Genomic DNA, 6,200 nt, shown 5'->3' with positions numbered 1-6,200 from the left:
CACTCGTAGGACGGCAAACTGCTGCGCCAGTTTGTCTTGAAAGTGAATCTCAGCAAAAGAAAAGGCCGCTGGAATGTAGTGATGAGCATTCAGATGAGGAACTATCTCACACGACTCCTGCAGCCCGGAAACCAAAACCATCAATCGCGGAGGATTTAGTACCAGATGATGTTATGCGGATCGATTTTGAAGCCAGTGCGGATGGACTTGAGGGGATGTCGAATTCTGAGACGCCGGGTCATGAACAGGAACCTCCAATTTTGAGTGCCGCGCCTGAAGGACAACAGCCGCTACAACGCGCACACAGTGAGGAAGTGTTGTGTCAACAACGCGCTACAGCTGACGCCCGACAACAAGTTCCCGGCGGAAGTAAACAAGTGAAAGTGTTTACCAACCTGCCAGCTGCCGGCGGCAGTGCTGCGACAACGACACGACCGCGTCTCAAAGGATCCACAAAAACTTCGGGACCTCAAAACGTCCCACGACGAAGGCTCAATCCACAGCCAAATCTCTCCGCTGCTCGCAACAAGAGAAATTCCACTTCGTCGCAAGCGGATGTAGTAACCCGAAATATTAGTTATGAAATTGAGAGGGAACGTTCCGGTGATGACAACAGCAAAGAACTCGGCGAAGCCCATCCTCCACAGTAGTAATTCCGTTGGTACAAGGTTGGTTCCATGCTGTCGGCTAAGGTTGCAAAGCTTCTTCGTGTTTTTTCTGTCCTTTTATCCGGTTATGGTTCACAGCATTCACTGTGTCGTTTTTGCTACAACCGGCCTATAATTCGTAGTGTATCACTTGTTATGGTTTTTATTTCGCTTCTTGATCCAATAATCCTCTCATGGCTGCTCACATTATTCCTTTTTTAATTCTGTAGCCGGCACTCTTGATCTCGATGCCATCTTTTTGTTATACTTTTACATCTCATTACCTATATGCTACAGGCCTATACTATCACCTCCCTTAATATCAATACGATTACGTCAGAGTTAAAGCTTGCTTTATTAAAACAATTTTTGTTTGACTCTGGTACAGATATTGCCTTTTTACAAGAGGTTGCAACATGGCAAATTAACATTCCCGGCTATGTTGCAATAATCAATTTCGCTCCCGAATTCAGTGCTGGCACAGCGATTTTAGGCAGGGAAGGAATACCTCTAACCGAAGTTGAAAAGTTAGACTCTGGACGGGGCATATGCGTGAATATCAGGGGCATCAGTGTAATCAATCTGTATGCACCATCTGGAAGTACACGGCGCGCTGACAGATCGAAGTTTTTTGAGGAGGATATTATTTACTTACTGCGGAGAGACTCTCCAAATTTGATCATTGCAGGCGATTCTAATTGTGTATTGCACCATAAAGATCAATCCCCCCATTTTAATTATTCCGCTGTATTAAACTTTCTTGTCTCCCAAATGAAACTGAGGGATGCGTGGGAAGTTAAGTATCCCACGCTTGTGAAATACACGCACGTTTCACATAATTCCAGTAGCAGGATTGATAGAATCTATATGTCAAGTCACATAGTGAGGAATTTGCTACAAGTGGAAATCACTCCAGTCAGCTTCTCTGATCACTGTAGTGTGAGTGCCTGCATAAACTTAGACCGGCAACCAGCTCACTGGTTTAGGAATCAGTGGAGCATGAATGTCGGCCTTTTCACCGACGACGAGCTCGAGGTCGAATTAAAGACAGCTTGGGAATTTTGCTTGCGCTCTGTACACAACTTTCCGAGTGTTTTGGAGTGGTGGACCCGCAAGGCGAAGCCCAAATTACGGAAAGTAATTATATCTTATAGTGTAGAGAGATCTCGGGCAGTTCACCGTACAATGGAATTTTACTACACGGTTTTAAGGGATTTGTATGATCAGGCAGATGGCTCAGACAGGCGCTTGTCCGACATCAAGAAAATTAAAGCGACATTATTTAGCTTAAAGAGAAAACAACTGGAGGGTCTTAAACTTAATTCAAATGCCAGATCTGTTAGCGAGGACGAAACGGCTGCGTTATATCATCTGATTAAACATCGCGAGAACCGACGACGGATATTCATGGACGAACTTAAATTAGAAAACGGTAGGCCTACTGTCCTCACTGTGCAAAACGAGATAATAAGAGATATCCACAGGTATTACAGTGCCCTGTATGAGGCAGAAGAAACGCAAGAGGACGATTTGGATGAGTTATTTGCGTTTACAACCTCCACAATTACAGCCGACGACAACGCCAGCTTATTTTCGGCTTTTAGTCCAGATGAAGTCCTTGAAATAATTCGCGGCTCCCCTAAAAGTAAATCTCCGGGCCCTGATGGCCTTCCGGTCGAATACTATCAACGATATTGGAGTATCACAGGTGATAAGTTGACACAAGCCGTTAACGACGCACTGCGGGGAAAGTTTGTACCATCAGAACTTAAAGAATGTAAAATCGCGTTGATTCCTAAAGATAAGGGATGTAAGAAGATTAACAACTTCCGGCCGATTTCTCTTCTTAATTCAGATTATAAGATTATTGCGAGAGCTTTAAACAAACGAATGATACCGTTGACTGCAAACATAATAGGGGCAACAGCAAACCTGTGCTTATAGGCGATCAATATTTCAGACTACAGCACAATAGAGAGATATCGTCGCTCTGTCGTCTGCCAGCACCATGAATTGCGGCCTCCTTTTTGTCGACTTTTATAAAGCATATGATAGTGTCAGCCATAAATACCTCTTCGAAACGATGCGGAGGATGGGCTTCGGGCATGACTCCATCGCTGTCGTGTGCAATATGATCACTGGTCTGGCCGCCACGATCTCCGTCAACTGCCAGCTCACAAGACCCATTACCATCGCAAGGGGTGTCCCACAAGGAAGCCCCCTTTCCATGTTGCTCTTTGTCATCTCACTAGAACCATTGCTGCGGCTAATACAAGAGCACATGACGGGCATAACGATCGCCGGGAAGAAAACTGCAGTTGAGGCATATGCTGATGATGTCGGCATCGTCGTAAGGAACAGCGATGATGTGATTCAACTGGAGGCAGACCTCAGAAGCTATTGTTCCGCTTCTGGCGCAAAAATGAATGAAACTAAAAGCAAATTTCTACGTATAAGAGGACTTGACGATGTCGGCCTAGAATGGGCTACCCATGTTACGGAACACAATTCTCTTCGGACGATACTGACGGTCCCTCCACAAAGGATGATAACGGCAAATTGGCGGGATGTCTCGTTCAAAGTCAAGGGTACTTTAATAGATAACGTTTATCGCAGTATGGACCCAATTCAGAGGGTTAAATTTATAAATACATGTATCCTGTCGCGAGCGTATTACGTGGCACAGGTCTTTTTAATCCCCACTGTCATAGCCAAATAGATAATGAGCAAGTTGACCAATTTTCTGTGGCGGGGGGAAATATTTCGAGTTGACGTGAAGACTGTGACCCTCGACCCTCTGCATGGCGGTATGGGTCTGACCGATTTGAACGCCAAATCAATGGCTTTATGCATTAAACGGATGACATCCTTAATCCAAAACTACTCTGACACCCTTACGGCAAAGTTGTTTGAGGCAGTCGCGCCGAAAAGCGTAGAACCGCCGATCAATGTGCAGACGATCGACTACCAGCTCTCCCACATCCGCACATATTATCTGGAAAAGAGCTACTTGAGCGAGGTCCTTCTCCAACATCGACCCTTAACTACCAAGGACAATGGTTCAAATGGCTCTGAGCACTATGGGACTCAACTTCTGAGGTCATTAGTCCCCTAGAACTTAGAACTAGTTAAACCTAACTAACCTAAGGACATCACAAACATCCATGCCCGAGGCAGGATTCGAACCTGCGACCGTAGCGGTCTTGCGGTTCCAGACTTACCAAGGACATTCTGGAGCACAGGAAACAATATGAGGGCAAGAACAAAATCGAACAAAAGCACACTGGAGTCAATTGGGATGTCCTGTGGGCGAACATCAGCAGCAGTGTACTTCCGTCCTTGGTCAGGTCGACGTGGTACAAAACGGTTAACAACAATATCAGCACAAATGAGCGCCTGCATGCGATTGGGCTAAGCGACACAGCCCATTGTCCAGATTGTCACCAAGTCGATACTGTTCCCCACAGATATATTTGCAGTCATCACATGCGCAATTGGCAATGGGTTCGTCAAAAAGTCGCCCTTATAACTAGGACTTCTGAAAATAACATCGACACGAACTTACTGCACAGACCAGACGTCAAATATTTTCCGCCAACTAAAATTAATGCCATCATGTGACTGTTGGGCCAATATACAAGTCATGTCTTCAATCGGCTGACGGTCGAAGATTACAGCGAGTTTCAGTTACACATGGATACGGAATACATTAAAATTAGAAACAACGCGGATCACCGTCGCAAGTACGGTAATATGCTTCATATTGCATTCAATAGAACAGGTATTGGATAGCTGTTCGAGCTCTAAAACCTTCACCCGTTTATGTATCAACCGAATGATCTGGCTCCAATCCCATATTGATGCTTTCCCAAAAAGAATAAAAAAAACAAAAATAAATAAATAAATAAAAATTTAAAAAATCAAATGTCCTTTACAATCAATGTGAGTGATGACGGGTATGAGCACCATGGCCAGGCCTCGGACTAATTGACCCCTGCCCTCCTTGCCGCCATCTGCCTGCCCCGCTCGCTATACTATTAAAAAAAAAGTTGGTAGAGCACTTGCCCACGATAAACAAATAATACAGCAATTAATTTAAAAAAAGTGGCGCAATTGCTTAGCGTTAAAAAAAGCGGTTCTAGGCATTAAAAAAAAAACAGGACATGTGGCAAAAAAAAGCGCGGTGGCGCAGTGGTTATAAAAGAAAATAAAAAAAGTGAAATAAAAAAAGTGGTCTAGGGGTAGCGTCTAAAAAAAGCGGTTAAAGGCGCTATTAAAAAAAAGAAAACGCCACCGGCCGCAGGGCCACGATCACCCCTTGAAGGATCGAAAGTTACAACTAATCCACCCAAGTCTGTAGTACAAACTAACGCAGCTACAGCTATTATGCTATAACATGTGCAGGCACACCTACAGTTGACGATTTTTTCAAATACTTGACGAACAATACTTTCAAAATACATTCATTTTAAACATAGCTACCACAAAGTATTTCACCTAGCTAGCAATAGCATGACACAAGAAACTATACTTTCTTCTAAGCGCTGTGCATTAGACGTAGCCTTAGGAAAACCTGTATTCAACCACGACAATTGACCGGAATGTAAAAGTAAACAGGTTTGGCGGCAGCTTCTCCAAATAATAGTATATACTTAGTATATAATACACGTTTTGTGCACTTATAACATGTTCTCAGGGTCTCTGAAGCAATACGTGCTGCATGACGGAAATTACTTTCTGCTGAGGCACTTAATTTACATCTCAATGATACACGACTACTAGAGAACATTGCTCTTTACGGCAGTCAATCCACTTGTAAATTAACATCATGATATCGCAGATATTAGGCGACACGTTACTAGGGATGAGTGAGGCCTTAAGGTTTGCAACTAAACATGCTACTCCTAGCTACTATTGAATATGAAGTTGATTATTAACGTGTCTTCATAACCATGTGTGCGGCGTTCGACTCTCAGTCAGCATAGACGTTTTCGTCACCTTATTTCTAGTTAAACGTGTGCACATCTCGCGGATGATGAAACAACACTGGACATTTCTCGTCTGTTCCTGGTTAGACAATGAAGGCGGTTGGCGCCGGGTTCGAATCCCGGTCAGGCAATACAACTTCAGTCGTCATTTAAGGTTCCAACCCCACTACCGGTGACAAACTGTGATATCTACATTCTGATTTTACGTACTTATTCAACAATCCGATTAGGTGCTGGGTTCGCATCCTTGTCCCCAGCATTACAAGATGGCATTTCAATTTTAAACATTTGCATCCTTTATTCCTTGACAATGCAACACTATACAACGTCTTTCGAGGTTAATTATCAAGAAGGTAATTGTCATGTCCCTGTCTTCGTGCAAACATTATCGTCACTTACGTTCAAGTTGAGAATTCATAACTGATACTTGTGCAAACGTCAATATTTGACGTCTCTTTCTGCCTAGTGATCGTGTCTCCATAAGGCACAAAGCTTTGTATGGTTAACAATGGCTTTACATTCTGGGTTTGCATCCGGATCCAGAACGAAAACGTTGGTCATGTCA

Source organism: Schistocerca nitens, chromosome 9 (genome assembly GCF_023898315.1).
Source record: "Schistocerca nitens isolate TAMUIC-IGC-003100 chromosome 9, iqSchNite1.1, whole genome shotgun sequence".
Lineage (NCBI taxonomy): Eukaryota > Metazoa > Arthropoda > Insecta > Orthoptera > Acrididae > Schistocerca > Schistocerca nitens.
This window is presented reverse-complemented; position numbering follows the sequence as displayed.